The sequence below is a fragment of the Rhinatrema bivittatum genome, chromosome 16 (assembly GCF_901001135.1).
Source record: "Rhinatrema bivittatum chromosome 16, aRhiBiv1.1, whole genome shotgun sequence".
NCBI classification, from domain to species: Eukaryota; Metazoa; Chordata; class Amphibia; order Gymnophiona; family Rhinatrematidae; genus Rhinatrema; species Rhinatrema bivittatum.
The window spans coordinates 14,049,891-14,066,207 of record NC_042630.1 but is presented as its reverse complement, the minus strand read 5'-3'; the positions used below and the strand labels follow the sequence as shown (position 1 = coordinate 14,066,207).

Here is a 16,317-nt window from a genome sequence, read left to right as displayed (position 1 = left end):
GTGCCGGGACTGGGGCCGCTGCAAGGAAGAGCCGCTGGTAAGAAGGCCAGGCCCCGGTCCCCCGTCCCCCCCCCAGTGAAAGACAACTGAGTTAAGGAAGAAGGGAAGGGACAGGATGAGAGAGGAAGCGAGGTGAAGGGAGTGAGAAGGTTGAGAGAACGAGTGGAGTGAATGAGAAAGGGAAAAGAAGGCAGAAGGTATGGAATATGAGGCTTAAATGAAGAAGAGGGAGAGATGAGAGGGAAAGGTGGGAAGGAAGTGAATGTGGAGGAGGGAATATGAGAGGTGAGAGGAGGGAGAGAAATAAAGAAGATGGATGCTGCAAGCAAGCTCTCTCTCCTCCCCCCAGCAGAAAGACAACCTAAGAATATTGGATGAGTGAGGGGGAAGGAAGGGAACAGAAAGTGTGTTGGGTGAGTAGGGAGGACAGAATTAGGCCTGGCATGGAAGAGAGGGAGAGACCTGGTAGGGGGCCATCACAGCCAAAGGAAGAAGGGGCGGGGGAGAGAGGGAGGGCTGATAGCCAAATAAATAAATCCCGTCCAGCTGATAGCAGTAGGAAGGTGAGAGAGAGATAACCCTGGTGAGGCAAAATGTGTGTGTGTATAAGAGAGGAGGGAGTGCATGAGAGAGAGGGTGATAGTGCTTGAGGGAGAGCATGTACGTGAATAGGAGGGAGTGCATAAGAGAGAGAGAGAGCATGCGTGTGATTAGGAGAGGGAGGGGCGTGCATAAGAGAGAGCATGCATGTAAGAGTGAGAGAGGTGGCATATATGACAGAGAACATGTCCATGTTAGAGTGTGTGCCTGTGAGAGAGAGAGAACATGCGTGTGATTAGGAGAGGGAGGGCGTGCATAAGAGAGAGCATGCATGTAAGAGTGAGAGAGGTGCATATATGACAGAGAACATGTCCATTTTAGAGTGTGTGCCTGTGAGAGAGAGAGGAGCTAGTTTGTGGGTCTCTCCCCCTACAAGTTGCACTACATACAGTGTCTGTCTTGTTGCAGTTTCCTTTTCATTTTTTGTCTGCAGGTTTCTAGTTATGCTTCATGGTCTCTTTTTTTTATTCTGTATTTGGGACCATGGATTTTATAACATGTGCATGCCAGGTAGCTTTCTTTTTATGTTTTAAGGGGTGTGTGTGTGTATATATATGTAAATTATATTGTACGTGTAATTGGGTACCCATGGGCCAGTATGGAGAAAAATCCCCCGGGCCACTATTTTCCCACAATCCGCCCCTGGTGGTGCTCACTGAATATGACAGTGTTGAGGACCCAGGTCTAGGACTTGGATTATTAATAGATTTCCCATCACTGAAAAAGACAGACACATGATGAAGAGTCGGTGAGTAGGTGACAATTACCTCTCCTCTTTATCCTGGTCCCAGCCAGAGAGCGGCTTGGGAAAACGTGGTATAACTGTTCGAGCACATGATTTCCCACCAGGAAGCAGGAAACGAGGCCCTTCTAGCTCTAGGGTGGAAAGCAACTACTGTGAAATGCCACTAAAATAACAGCAGAAAGCAGATGATTCATTGCCCCTCTAAATCCAGTTTCCCCTCCCTCTTCAGCCTCGTGTTAGTCACCTGAATAAAAGCTCTTTAACAAGTGAGGGGGGTCTATTTTGAATTCCTGTTTTGTCTGACAGACCTAACATGTTATTTTCCAGCTGCAAGGGTGGCACATCAAACAAGTCAATTCATTGCTTAGTGCTGAAACTAATCGACAAGCAGTCGGATGTGTGTGGAGATTTGAAGAGAAGTGAAACTGAGTTTCCTAACACTGGGCAACTGTAAACAGGGCTAAGGAGAGAATTTATTTCTTTTCTCCCCAAGACGTGCAACTGGGGACAGATTAACGAACTCCTGATTGGCACTGGAAACTGGACCTAGTCTTTTTAGTCCTGGCTGTCCATAGGGAGGGGCAGTCGGCAGTCAGGGAGTGGCGGAGGAGCATCTCATTACTGGTAAGTTATGGGGCACATTTCAAAACTGCCTACCTTGGTACAGAGTCTGAGAGTGCTTTTTACGCCGCAGTCCTTGAACCAGTTTTCCAAATGAAAGGACACGCGTGCCTTCGCTTTACAGATTGCTGTGAGTGCAAAGTCCCTTCAGGCACTGGCACCTGTTTTTCTTTCTTCTTGCAGGTACATTACAACATGGGAGATAACACGTATAGATTTGAAGATGCAATCTTCATGCATTGTTTCCTTCCCCTGACCTAGTCACACCTCCACCTAATGCTGCATCTGCAGGGTGGGACATTTTCAGACACCTTTTTTTAACCCAGGTAAATCGGTACTTAACCCGGGTAAATGGCTTCGGAAACTCGCCCTTCCCTCAAAGAGGACAGAATTAACTCGCCATACCTGCTGATCCAGAAAGGGCCTAGGTCCAAGCCAGTGACTACATGGAGACTAGCACCGCCACTTTAACTCTTCCCCGCCTCTAGCCATCAGTAGACCGCCATTGTTTCACCTGTCCTGATGTGAGCAGTTTAATGCTTTTCTTCAACACCAAAAACGATAAACAAGGGAGCAGTAAACAATAAAAAGAAACAAAAAACAGAAGAATGGCATACCTCAAGAATACAGGAATTCAAGTTTCCTGAGATACATTGGAGCCCAAACCTTCTGGGACCTTTGTATATGTCCAGCACAGCACGGTTCAGCAGCTGCTGCTGTCAAACTGATAAAACTATTCCACTAAATGTTGAAACTTAACGATAAGGTATCCTTCCAATGAGACATGAGTATGTATAAGCAGAAAACCAAGAAGCACACGCCCACTCTGAAATAAGGGTGGCGATGATGCTAAAGATTTACAAATTATACGTGAAATGTAATATCCTCTGTAACGGGAAGAATATTGCATAAACATGATCCAAAAGTCATAAACACGGGCACAGGAAAACCAAACATGTCAAAGAGTGCCCTTGGTCATCTTGCAAGACCAACGGAGATCATCACCTCCCGCAATCAATTTTTTAAGTGTCACGGAGTCCATGCTGCTCGATGAACAATAAAATAGATTGCATGATAGAGGCTGATTGGGAGGTTCTGAGGATATTTTTTCCAAAAGGTAGACCATTTGGGTTCTTCCATTTCCAATGCTAATTCAATTTCCTATAACTTCTTGTTACCTTGACAGTGCTGGCTACTTTTGACCTTCATCAATTTATAAAATGTTGCTGCCAGATTGGAGGATGCCCCAAAAGGGCCACATTTGCTTCACAACTTAGTATCTACTGCTAATCCTGACTTTCAGTATCTATGCCACTTAGTAAAGTTAAATGACCATCTGACTATCAGTAAAACCAAATATCACCATGGTTACCCGTCAGTAAAGTTAAATGTTGATGCAGAGAAGGCTTTCGACTGGGTGGAATGGGGGTTTATGTTTGCCCTATTTGAGAGACATGGGATTTGGGGGGTTTTTCTATCAAGCCTTGCAACACCTATACTCGGGCCCGGTTGCCTCGTTAATGGTGAATGGTCAATTTTCCCCTGAATTCCAGGTCTTTCGGGGTACCCGACAGGGCTGTCCCTTATCCCCTCTCCTTTTTCTCTTAACCCTGGAGCCTCTATTACTGGCTATTCAAAACGTTCCGAGCGATCCGAGGGGTGTTGTATTTCAGCAGCGCCGGGGGAAAAAGGAGATTTTCAAATATGCCGCGTTTGCGGACGATCCTCTTGGTATTCCTTACTAATCCAAGAGACTCCTTGCCGGCCCTTTTGGAGGTGGTTAGGGACTATGGTGGTATTGCGGGTTTTCGCAATTAATTGGGAGAATCAGAGGCCATGGGATTCCCGATGTCTATACAGGAGCAGTGGGAGGGCCCTTTCCCACTGCAACTGGGCGAACGGTGTAATAAAATATTTGGGGATTGATATAGCCTTAGATTTACTTAAGTTATACGACTTAAACGATCCAAAAATTACTGAGACTCACGAGAGATAAGCTCAAAACTTTGGAAAAGCCTCCCTCTTTCCGTAGGGGGGCGAGTTAATTTGTTTAAGATGATCATACTACCCTAAATGGTTGTATGTGTTTGCAGAAACCTACCTCTTATTCTAAAACATACGATTTGGCCGCCCTTCAACAGATGATGCGGGCATTTCTTTGGCAGGGGAAAAAGGCGCGCATGACCATTGTCCTGGCTTATGTTGCGTTGGGGGGCAGGGGGAATGGGAGTTCCCGACCTTCAGTCTTATTGTGTGGCGGCCAACCTCCGGATTGTTAGGGAATGGATATTGGGGAATCCCCTTTTGTATTGACTTGGTGGCTGAATCCACATTGGTGGCCCCCTTCGCGTTGACCTATGTACTGATGGGGCCGGGGAAGGAGCTACCGTCTGCAATCTCTCGGAATCCACTGGTTGTCCCGTTTCGAAAATCCTGGCAATACCTTACAAAGAAGTTGGGGTCTGCCTCGATGTAACCCTTACCTTCTCCCAGTTCAGGGCAACCCAGAGTTTTTTAACCAGGATCCCAAGATGTTAGTCTGCGGGGATGGGCCTCGAAGGGTATCACTCATTTGGGCACTTGGTGAACCCGGAAGGGATACTAATGCCGTTCCCCACAGTACAACGTATATATGGTTTGACCCGGGTCCAGTTCTTTGGGTATCTACAAATCCGACATTACATATTATCATTGCAGATTGGTACTCAGACTTCCACACATTTAGCGGCATTAGAATCCTTTTTTCAGTTGGGAAGGGAGTGGCCATTATCTCTCTCGACATATTATAGGGCTCTTCAACGAGGTATGTCACAACGTACCTATGAGACTTCAGTAGAGCGTTGGACCAAAGATGGAGTATTCACGGTTACAGTGGCAATCTTCTTCTGCATGTATGGGGAATTAAAAAGGTCCAGTGAAAATATGTATTACCGGGAAATGCAATACAAGTTTTCTGCGGAGGGCCTTTGTCTCTCCACAGGTTGCGTGGAGAGCGCGGCTCATAACAGATTCGACATGCCCCTCGTTGTCACCTTGCAATTGGCACTTTGTCTCATGCATTCTGGGCTTGTCCCCTTGTTCAACAGTTCTGGGCAGAAAATTGTAAATTACTTACAACGCCTCCTGAAAATACGTTTTCAAGTTACCCCGCAGCTGATTCTTTTTGATTGCATTCCCCAGTCGGTTATAAGAAAAGCGGGATTGAGAACTCTGATTAAAAAGGCCTGGCTGGTGGGGAAAAAAGTTATTCTACTTAATTGGTTGGAGATATCTGCACCATCGTATTGGACTTGGCGTAATCATTTTCATCGAATGATGTATATGGACAGTTTTACTTCTAAGTTGTCGCCAACGCACCGAAGACTTTTCTTGGAGACCTGGGAGGTATATGTGCAGACTTTGCCACATCGGGCTCGCAGCTTGATCCTTAATGCCTGATGTTTGTTTGTTCTTCTTTTTTTGTTTTTTGGGTTAGTGATAGACCCATGCCTTCAATGTTATGATTGGACTCTAGTATACATGGATGTCTCAACTGGTTTGTCAGCCAGGCCTTGGGTAGGGGAAGGGGGGGGGGGAAGGGGGGTAAAGGGGGAGAAGCGGGACGGGGAGGTTTGGAGAGGATGAGGGTTTGGGGATAAGCATACTGTTAACAAAGTTTATCTGTTTTAATTGTTATAACATGCAGTGTAAGAAGTTGTTATATTTGTAAACCGGAGTGAAGGCTTGCACCAAATTTCGGTATATAAAAACACACAAATAAATAAAGTAAGTTTGAGTGGAATGCCCCAGGTTAATTTGTTGTGGTCTATGAAATAAAGATTTGAACCAGTCAAGGGACTTTGCCATTGATACCAATATTTAGAAAGTTTGAGCATAAGATGTTGTGATCCAGAGTTTCAAAGGCTACAGAAATGTCAAGAGGTATGAGAAGGTAGTCTACATTAGAATCAAATCCATGCATTATGGTGTCAAAGGATGAAAGAAGAAGAGATTCAGTACTGTGGCCCTTGTAGAAGCCATGTTGATTAGGATGTAAAATGTTATTTTTTCGATGTAGTCGTTTAGTTGATGTAGGACTACTGATTTTAGCAGGAGTAGTCTTATCTTCCTTCAGTGCCCCTTTCACCTGAGAGTAGTCAATAGAACCTTGGGAAGCTGGAAGTCCAAGTCACTAGCAGCAAGTGAGAAATGAGCAGTTGTTTGCCTTTAGGAACCAGGTAGATGGAGCTCAGGACTGCCTGAAAGCCCTTGAGCTGCCAATGAGTCTGGCTAATGAGAAGAGGGTTTACCATGGTACCCTGACCAAAAAGAGGAAGAGAGAGCAGCAACGGATGTCTTAAAAGCCAGAGAGCCATATGCATACTGAGAAAGTTAAGAAAAATCAAGGTCATGGTTTTCTGCCTGTAATTTGAATAGCATTTTGTAGACATTTTGTTTGGTATTAGTGGATTCATATTTTTCTTTCGGGAATCAGCTACAAGCAGTTGTATGTGCTGGATTTTTGAACTCTGTAAACTCAATGCTTGAAAATATTTTAGATAAGACTTTCATGGTGGCGATTCAGGCAGGTTTTTTTTCCGCCATCCTAGACTATTGCAATGCCTTTATATATAGGCTTGCTAAAAGCCATGTGAGGGCATTGCAATTAGTTTTGATTGCGGCTGCCCATTTGCTTGTGGGAACCCCTTTGAGGGATCACATTACCCCGGAATTGAAGTCCCTGCATCGGCACCCTGTCAATCAAAGAATTACATTCAAAGTATTCTCCTTGGTGTATCGTGCGATTCATGGGGAGGGGCTGGAATATTTGAAGGAGCAAGTGTCAAGGCATTCCCCAACCTGGACGTTGCGTTCTGAGGGGGCTTGTTTGTTATCAGTTCCTGATTGCAGGAGACCAGGAACAGGACTCTTTTCCGGGTTGCTCCTTTCATGGGAAATGGTCTCCCTGTGGATGATTTGGCAATTATGGGATTAGAGGGCTTTCTGAAAGCAGGCGAAGGCCCATTTATTTCGTGAGGCTTTTGGGCGAGTTCATCTTGGGTTCTTATTGTTTGTTTTATCCTGTGTGTCTTTGTTTTATAATGTGCATGTTATATTATAAATAGGGTTGCCAACTGTCCAGTTTTGGACTGGACAGCCAGGTTTTCAGGCATTCTGTACAGTGTCCAGTCAGAAGTACCAACCGGACACTAAATGTCCGGTTTTGCAGATGGAGCCTTCTTTTTCCCACAGCCTCTTAGTTAGAGGAAGAGAAAAGCAGGTTGGAGTCTATCGGAGGAGAGCTGTGCTGTATCCCTGCCTGCTTTCCCACGCTGTGACGGGACAGCATAGGGAGATGAGATGTGCACAGCACCTAGTGGTTCTGCAGATATATGATACATTGTTTAGGCAGTTCACTCGCAGGATCTAAAATTTATGCAAATGGGGGTACCCTTTCCTCCACCCCACCCCACCCCACTGGTCCTCAAGTGTCCAGTCCTGGTCTATGGAAAAGATGGCAACCCTAGTTATAAACCACCCAGAACAGAGGTCTGGTAATTGGGCGGGCTAGAAATTACTGAAGTAAATAAATAAATAAACGGAAGGGTGGCAGCCTGCAGGCAGGTGCTTCCTATTCCTGGGTCTGCAGTGCCACCCTGTGGCAAACGGGAACCAGGCACGTAAGAATACAAGGGGGCCTGTGCAGATTAGAGTGCATGAGAAGGCCGTTTAGCATGCACAGAAAAAAGTGTGCTCTGCACTGACCGCTTAGCACCACACATTAGCAGGTATACACTGAACTTTGCACATCCCACATCCCATGCAAAGTACACTTTAGCAGGCATCTGCAAACTAGTGTAGTGGGCTGCCTTCCATGTGCTAAAACTGAACAGCTGCCTCGAGCAGGTGTGTATGCTGCATGTCAAAATCACCTGGTTTAACTGTCCCAAAGTGAAAGGGTTGATTGGCTTGAGGTATTTCTTCTCGCCCAGCAAGTGGCAAGAACTTTGAGCCCTGGCAACCCTCCAACACTCCTTTCAGACTCTGAGTCTCCCTTCCCTGAGACAGATCCCACCCCTCCCAGAAGGACCTGGACACCCCCTCAAGGCAAACATCCCATAAGCCGGGTCCCTCTGACTCGGGCATGGCACTGCAAATGGCTGGTTTTCCTTGCAGGTCAGGTCTGCATCTGGAGAAGGGGAGGTTATTGTGGCTCCATGATGGGTAGGGAGGTTGACTGGTGGTGTCTTGCCCTCCTGCTCTGGATGATTCATTTAACCCCCTATTCTTTCTTGTGTTTAGGCACTCCTCTGCTCCTAGTTTCACTGGCAGTTCTCTCACTGTGTGCGTTGATAATATGTAAAGTCTTTGTCGAAGCAATGCTAAACTAACCATACGTGTGGAAATGTGTATGTGTCCAAGCAGATTAGCGTTGCTTCGACAAAGAATTAAATAGTATCAACAGACTTTTCCCTCCCTCTACAGAACTGCAAGTGAAACAAGGAGCAGGGAAATGCCTAAATACAAGAAGGAAAAGGGAGTTAAATCCATCACCAAACCATAAATCAGTAAAAGATAACCTACATGTAAAGTGCATTAGGAGTGGAAGGGAGGTCAGAGGCGTGCGTAAGCGCAGATGTACATGTATTTTTTATTTGTGTTTTATATATATATGTAAACACGTGTGTGTCCAAGCAGATACAGATATTTACAAAGATAAAACATACATGCACATCTGCACTTAGTTTATTGCATTTGATGGATTGCTTTTCTTAAGAAAAATCAAAGCGATCTACAATAAAATCAAGGCCCACTGTCGCCCCTTGTGACCTTGGGCAAGTCACTTTACCCTCCATTGCTTCAGGTACAAACTTAGGCCGCGCTGAAAAAAGGGACGGGAGGGCGAAATTGTGTATCCGGCCACATTGCGGCGGTGCGTTTTTGCCCGTGTGGCCAGGTTGCACAGTTTCGCACCCATAGCGTCGCAGGAAAAGGTGTAGGTTATTTCCCATGGTGCTGCCGGCGTTAATGTAGAAATTAGAAAACATTATCGCCCACAGCGGTGCCAGGACATAACCCCGCCCACACTCCTCCCCGTCCCCTAATTTGCATGGTAGCGCCGCAATTCCGGTACATCTCGGTTTGATGAATGACCCGGTAAGATTGTAAGCCCTCTGGGGATAGGGAAATACTTACAGTACCTGGATGTAATCCGCTTTGAAGTGCTGAAAAAAATGCGAAAAGTGGAATATTAAAAAAAAAAAAAGAGCAAAACAATAAAACAACATTCATAAAAACACTAATTAAAACATAGAACTTAAAAATAGAAAACTAATCAACAGTATACTGTAAAATACACATCAAATGATACTCAACAGGATAAAAATGTACAAAATAGATAAGGAACACAAACAGGAAAGGCCTTGCAAAACAGGTCTTCAGAATGCACACATTTAACCTCCCTCCCACTCCTAATTAAACGTTTTGTTTGCCGTTTTTAAATTTTGCATCTAGGTTATGTCTTTTATGTGGTTACTAATTGTTTTGTTTCTATCTTTTTTTTTTTTTTTTTTTATTAGTTTTATATACCGAAGTTCTGGTAACAAAGTTACTAATCACCTCGGTTTACATTACAACAATAGATTGACAGTATATAGAATAATGTCTTACAATGAACAGGGTAAATAGAACTTGGAAAACATAAATAATAATAACTTAAAAAGGGGAAGGAGAGTAATTATATACAAAGTAGTGGACCGTCATGGAGATCAAAGCTGAGATATGAATGTAAGATTAAGAGAATGCTGGTTGAACAACCAGGTCTTTAGTCTTTTTTTAAAGGTGGGAGTCGATTGTTCAATTCTAAGGTCTGGTGGGAGAGAGTTCCAAAGTTTAGGACCGGCAGTGGAAATAGCTCTTTTGCTAAGTGAGGTCTTGAGAGGATGGGCTCTTAGCGTGCCTTTCTGAGCTTGTCTCGTCGGACGGGAGGTGGAGTGAAGCTGTAAAGGGATGGTGAGGTCCATTGGAGTGGAGTTATAGATGGCTTTGTGGATTATTGATAGGGATTTATAGAGGATTCTGTGTTTGATAGGGAGCCAGTGAAGGTTCTTTAAGATGGGAGTAATGTGGTCCCTTTTGTTAGATTTAGTTAGGATCCTCGCGGTGGCATTTTGTAACATTTGCAGAGGTTTCAGAGCGTTCGCGGGTAAACCAAGCAGCAAAGAATTACAATAGTCTATCTTCGAGAAAATGATTGCTTGTAGTACATATCTGAAGTCTTGGAAGTATAAGAGTGGTCTTAGTCTCTTTAATACTTGAAGTTTAAAGAAGCAATCTTTTATGGTGTTGTTAATGAAGCTTTTGTAGTTAAGCTGGTTGTCCATGGTGACCCCAAGGTTTCTGACCTGAGTGGAAAAGGCTGGAGGCGATAAGGTGTGTGAGTAGGGAGCGGTGTAGTTACCATTTGGGGTGATGAGCAGGAACTCTGACTTGTTGGAATTGAGAATCAAATTAAGATTTGTTAGGAGGTTATTTTTTATCTTTTACACCTGTTTATGCCTAGCATGGAATCTGCTTACAATAGTTGCTTTATATAGGTGGAATGTAAGAAGTTTTGAATGAACAATAAATAAATAAGGGAGGGCTCTGCCTGTTGGAGATTTGCCTTGAGGGGAGGGGGCCGAGTCTGATGGGGGATGCATGCAGGTCCTGATGAGGAGTGGGGAGGTTGGGGTGTTAGAGCTTGCTGGGATTGGGAGGAAGAAATCCTACGTACTAACCGGTCTTTTCACTTTGGGCCAGTTAGAACAGGGGATTTCAAGAGGCAGCTAACATCTATTCCATATCTTAATGAGTTTAACACACCATCTGCCTGTTAGTCAACAGTCTAAGGTGCATACTTGCAAAATAATGATGAAATTTTTATTTTATTTTTACTTTAAAATTTCTGACTGTATCTTTTTGTGGTAAAAATAGTATAGTTTCTTTTAGAATTAGGGTTTATAAATATACTTTGTATTTTTTTCTTATGTTTTTTTTATTTCTTTATTCTATTTTACTAATTTTCTACACAATATTTGTTTTAGTTGATTTATGTTTAATTATTAACATTTTTTTTTAATTTTGTTTTTGTTGGAATTGTTGTGAACCGTTTTGGTCAAACTGTGTTTGTGAAAGACTGTATAGAAATATTTTTAAATAAATTAAATAAATAAATACTGAGGGTATATATATATATATATTTTTTTTTTTTTTGCATGTACATAGCCCATTAAGTGGTATTTTAATTTGTTACTTAATGGGCTAGGTACATGTAAAAAAGCAAGTACATGTAATCCAAATTTTAGCATGAATTTTAGTGCATAGGTCTCAAGAAGTGGCATGCCGGATAAGACAAATGGTCTCTTGTGTTCAACAGCCTGCCTGTAACAGTGGCCAGTCCGTGTCACATGGATCCATTCCATGCACTAAGAGATGGTGATCCCCCAAGCCTGCCTGTCCTCCAGAAACTTGGTCAAACCTTTTTTAAATCCAACTACACTGCTAGCCTTAACCACATTGTCCAGTAAGAAATTGCACAGCTTAATGTATGTTGACTGAAAAAAGAATTTCTTAAATTGGTTTTAAATCTACTACTAGTTATTTTCCTAAGTGTATTTATTTATTTAAAAATATTTATAACTCGCACCGTCCGGATAGTTCGGGGTGGGGATACATCACATACATAATTTAAAAAACGAACATAATACACCATAAATTGTACAATAAAAACAAAACAAATTCCCCATGCTGCTTGGAAAGGTCTGAAAACAATGACGCTGAACATGCAGAAGCTTTTAATCAGAAAGGTCAAAGGCCTGCTTGAACAATAGGGTTTTCAGGACTTGCTTAAACATTTTTGGATCAGAAGTAGTGCGTAGTTCTCTAAAAACATATCCAGAGAAAGACATTGAAATGTCATAATGACTGGGTTCTTTGTCGCAATTATCGGGTCTCAACAGACCTTAAGCTTTTCTTGGCAGACCATTGTAGATGTTGGCAGAGAAGGACCAATTGACTCATCCAGCCTGCCTAATTGTTCTTGTCCTTATGACTCTAGCTAAGGATATATCCCAGCTATCAGCTCTATAAACTTGACTACTTGCAATATATTCTTTAGTGAAGTCAATTGTGTTCTTACATTCTTTAGTCATCTACCGTTCCCATTCTTTAATCGAAACCTAGGGGCATCTCCCACCATTTCTTTCAGCCAACCTCTCAACCCCATTCTGTATCTGTCTCAAGCACACATACATTTTATCCCAGTTGTGGTTTCCACCATCTCTGCTGGTAAGTTGTTCCAGGCTTTTACCACCCTGGGTGAATCCAGGCCTGGCAGGCCTTGTAAGCTAAGCAGAGAAGACTGCCTGGAGAAACCAAGTTCCTTGGGCTGTGGAAGGCAATGACAAACCACTGCAATATCCTGTCAAGAAAATAATGAACGTTTGTGGGCCTTGATTGCTAATGTCTGTGAAAAGAGAGATAGTGTACACTACCCCGCCACACTGTACAGAAGTATCGCCTCGTGTTTCCTCTGAGCTTCCCTCCATCTTCAGATCATGATCCCTTCTTCTTGACATTTTCTTCTGTCAGAAATTGTATCTTCTTCTACTTTATCAAAGCCTGCTAAACATATAAATGTTTCTATCATTCCCCCTTCCCTCCTTTCCTCCAGCAAACACAGTTTGAATGTCTTAAACCTCTCTGTGTAGGGTTTGTATTGGCAGGCCCTGTATGATTTTAGTAACCCTTCTCTGAACTGCTTCCTTCCTTTCAGAACCAAACACGGTACACGGGCTTAGGGTTTACTGGTGACCTGTACAAAGGCGATGCTACGTCCTTTTTCCCGTGTTTATGTACCCAACCATACTGTTGGCTTTCCAGGGGCGGATTCCCAGTGACGACCGGCCCAGGGATTCGCCGCCCAGGAGATACCACGTGGTCTGCCGAGCGCGGCTCTGTCACGGCCACGCTCGGCAGACCATGTGACTAGAGCGACCGGCCCACCGGGGGATGCCCGATTCCCCGATAGGCCAATCCGCCCCTGTGGCTTTCCCTATCATATGAAATGATTACTTAGTCCTCTCTTACTTCTTTAACAGTTACCAGTTCTTGTCCTCCTAACTGATAAGTAGCGAATGGATTTTTGTAACCCAGGTCCATGCTTTCACACTTTTTTGCTTTGAAGTAGAACTTCCAAACCTTTCCCCATGCTTCCAATTGTTTTCAAATCCTCTTTCATTTTTTCCACTAATCCCAGTGGGTCTATCCTGTTACAGATTTTTCTTTGTCGCAAACAAACACACTTTTCCTTCAAGTCCATCTGCAGTATTACTAGTAAATATATCAGAAAGAACTGGACCTAGTTCTGAGCTCTGAGGCAGGGCCAGCCCAAGCACTAGGGGGGGGCCGATGCAATACAGCCGCGCGCACTTCTAACCCGCAGTTGGACGCAGGTTGTAGAGGCGCTAACTAATCCCCTTATGCAAAGCGGGTCCAACGTGGAGTGAACCTAATAGCGCTCATCACATGCAAATGCATGTGATGAGCGCTATTAGCTATTCACACCCTATGCAAAAAAAAATAGTGCATGTAGGACGCATATTTAGCAATCAGAAATTAACGCCTGCAATATTAAGTAGGAGGAAAAACCAAATCAATTTAACAGAAAAAAAAAAAGCGCCGGCAGTCGGGTGCAGGAAACGGGCACTCGATTGAGAAGCTGTGTGGCGTTTGGGAAAACCGATGCCGAGTTTATCGGCATCGGTTTTCCTAACCAGAGGACGGCCGCCGCACTCAGGCTCTCCTTGCTAACGCGACCCCCTAATTTAAATATTGCACGGCGTCCAAAAGCCCCATCCAAGCACGGTTTAAACAGTGTAAGTGTGGCAGTTTCCCTCCTTAACGCAGACAGGGCAGCATCCAAGCTTCCACGTAGTTTTCTCTGGATACTGCGGTCTCGTAGATATTACAGCACTCCATGCCCCTCTCCTCCAATTTACGGTAAGTCATTGACCCCCAAGAATACTAGAAGTGACAGCACAGACTGTTTTGTCTAAATGAGCAGCCATTCCAGTGGTTTCCGCTGTACAATAACAGGAAGCAGGGTGGCTGGTTGGGGAGGAAGGGGAGGGAAGATCTATCAGGATATCAAAGTTTAATTCCAGAAAGTAAACTGAGCAAAGCCCTGTGCTGAAAACTAAGCAGTCAGAAATTCAACCAGATAAAAAAGAGATAGCAAAACTGGAACTCGAGTCTCCTCCCAGAAAGCAGGAAAGAGAACGATTAACACTTCACGCACTGCTCAGCTTCTCTTGGACATTTTGCCCTGGAAGCCCCTCCCTTGGCGCCAGTACGGTGACCATTAGTAGCCTTTAGGAGAGAGAAGTCACAGATTTCCTGCTTCTGACTGGTGGTATCATGGTTCCCCCCTCCCCGTTTGCTGATTAATTGTTTAGGCAGCCCTCAGCTCCAGCTCTGTGGAAGGAGGGAAGAGTCGCGCATCGCGTGTTCACAATGCATAGATGTCTTTATAGAAGCAGCACCAAACAAGCCATCTGCAGGCAGTATCCCTGGGATATACATGCACGCGCACACACGTGTTCCCAAACATATACAGGTATTCCCTCACAGACTATAAAACATATATGCACTTAAACACACGTCTGCCTCATTGCAGTTAGTATTAATCCAAAATATATCCATGCAGAGCAGGAGGCAGAGTTAAAGAAAGGCAGTAAGCATATGGTTACCTTTGGTGATCTGGTTTTGGTAACTACCTAATTTGTAGCTTTTCCTTACAGAAGACTTGGTTTCGTTTCCTGCAGTTTGCTGACACACAAGCTCCTGTAACATGAGCCCTCAGCCCTCCTGAGAGGGAGGTCCTGAGTTCTTACTGTGGGCAGGGTGACAAGGAAGGACCTCCAGATAATTCACTTGCTCTGAGCACACAGCCAATGCAGAAAGGTGTGTTCAGCTGAGCACACAGCCAATGCAGAAAGGTGTGTTCAGCTGAGCACACAGCCAATGCAGAAAGGTGTGTTCAGCTGAGTACACAGCCAATGCAGAAAGGTGTGTTCAGCTGAGCACACAGCCAATGCAGAAAGGTGTGTTCAGCTGAGCACACAGCTTTACCCTCATTCAAACGCACATTCCGACGACGCAGCAAGGAATTTTAAACTTCCAAAATGTGCTTACTGCCTAGCGCCCTTGCATGGAAATCCCGTGCAAATGAGGGCATTAAGCAGTGCTCCCTGATGCAGAGCGTGGCGCTGGCCCTAACCCTGCTTTTGTTAACGCTGAAAACTTTCCTCCTGGTCAGAGGTGGAATAAAAGTTTCCAGCATTGCTGTGCTGGCACTTAAAGCCACTTAAATCCTGTTTTATCGGGCTAACGTTTTTCAAATCTGACTTCCCAGCTAAATGGTGGCTAACCATGGCCAGATGTTAGGGTTCCCGCCTCGCGGGATGGCCCCACGAACCTCCTCACTCACTCCAGAATGCTGTCAGACTCCCCGGCGCTGAACTCCTCTGTCTCGGTTTTGCTTGCCATGCAGCCTCTCCAGGCCCTGGTCCTGCCTGCTATTACTCCTCCTTCCTCCTTGCTGCTCTTGTCACGTCCAGTCTCAGCCAGATGTAACCCAGCCTTGTCAAACCCTCTTTGCCTCTTCATGGAGTGACCTTTCACTCTATAACCTGGCCATTCTAGCCTTGTATTGAGCCTCTGGACCTTCTGCTTTCTTGCCTTGCCTATCTAGGCCTTAACTTGCCTTGTGGCCTCTGGGCCTTCTGGTGTCTGGCCTCTCTTTTCCTAGGGGCCTCCAGGCCTTTAACCTAGCGCCCTTCGGGCCTTCAGCCTTGCTCTCTTCAGCTTCTGTGTTCTTTGTTCTGTGTTATCTTGCCTAGTTCTGTCTTGTCCAGTCCTGTCATTGGTCCTACCTGACCAGCCTTGCTCCAGTCTGCCCAGCCTTGCTTTAGCCTATCCAGCCTTACTTCAGCCTGACCAACCTTGCTCCAGCCTGCCCAGCTTTGTTCCAGCCTGTCCAGGCCCCCTGAAGCCAAGGGCTTAACCTGCTGGGGAGGGGGATGGCTAGGTGGACAATTGGCCTTTGTCTAACCCAGCGGTTCTCAACCAGTGTGTCGCCAAGCACCGGCAGGTGTGTCGCGGCTCCCGGTGTCCCACTGCCCTGCTTGTGCTTCCCTTCTCCTCAGGGCACAAAGGACTCCCTTCATGCTGCTTATTACACCAGATAGCTGGATAAGTCTGTATTTATCCAGCTAAGAAGAGGTGGCTAATCTCTGTCACTTAGCTGGACTTTGTTACAGTTGTGTACC

The 16,317-nt window shown here is 44.8% G+C and overlaps 1 protein-coding gene across 6 annotated transcripts in view; it reads right to left on the bottom strand.

Moving 5' to 3' along the window:
* TRIM56 (tripartite motif containing 56) overlaps nucleotides 1-14,933 on the bottom strand; it is a 43,955-nt gene extending 29,022 nt beyond the window's left edge. For 2 of the 6 annotated variants that reach the window (XM_029580260.1, XM_029580259.1), the window contains exons 1-2: nucleotides 14,737-14,933; nucleotides 9,143-9,171 (exon numbers count right to left, since the gene is read on the bottom strand). The gene's annotated coding sequence lies outside the window, so the exon portion shown is untranslated. The other 4 variants (XM_029580262.1, XM_029580263.1, XM_029580261.1 and 1 more) reach the window with 3 other exon arrangements.
* Between the last annotated feature and the right edge of the window lie 1,384 nt (nucleotides 14,934-16,317).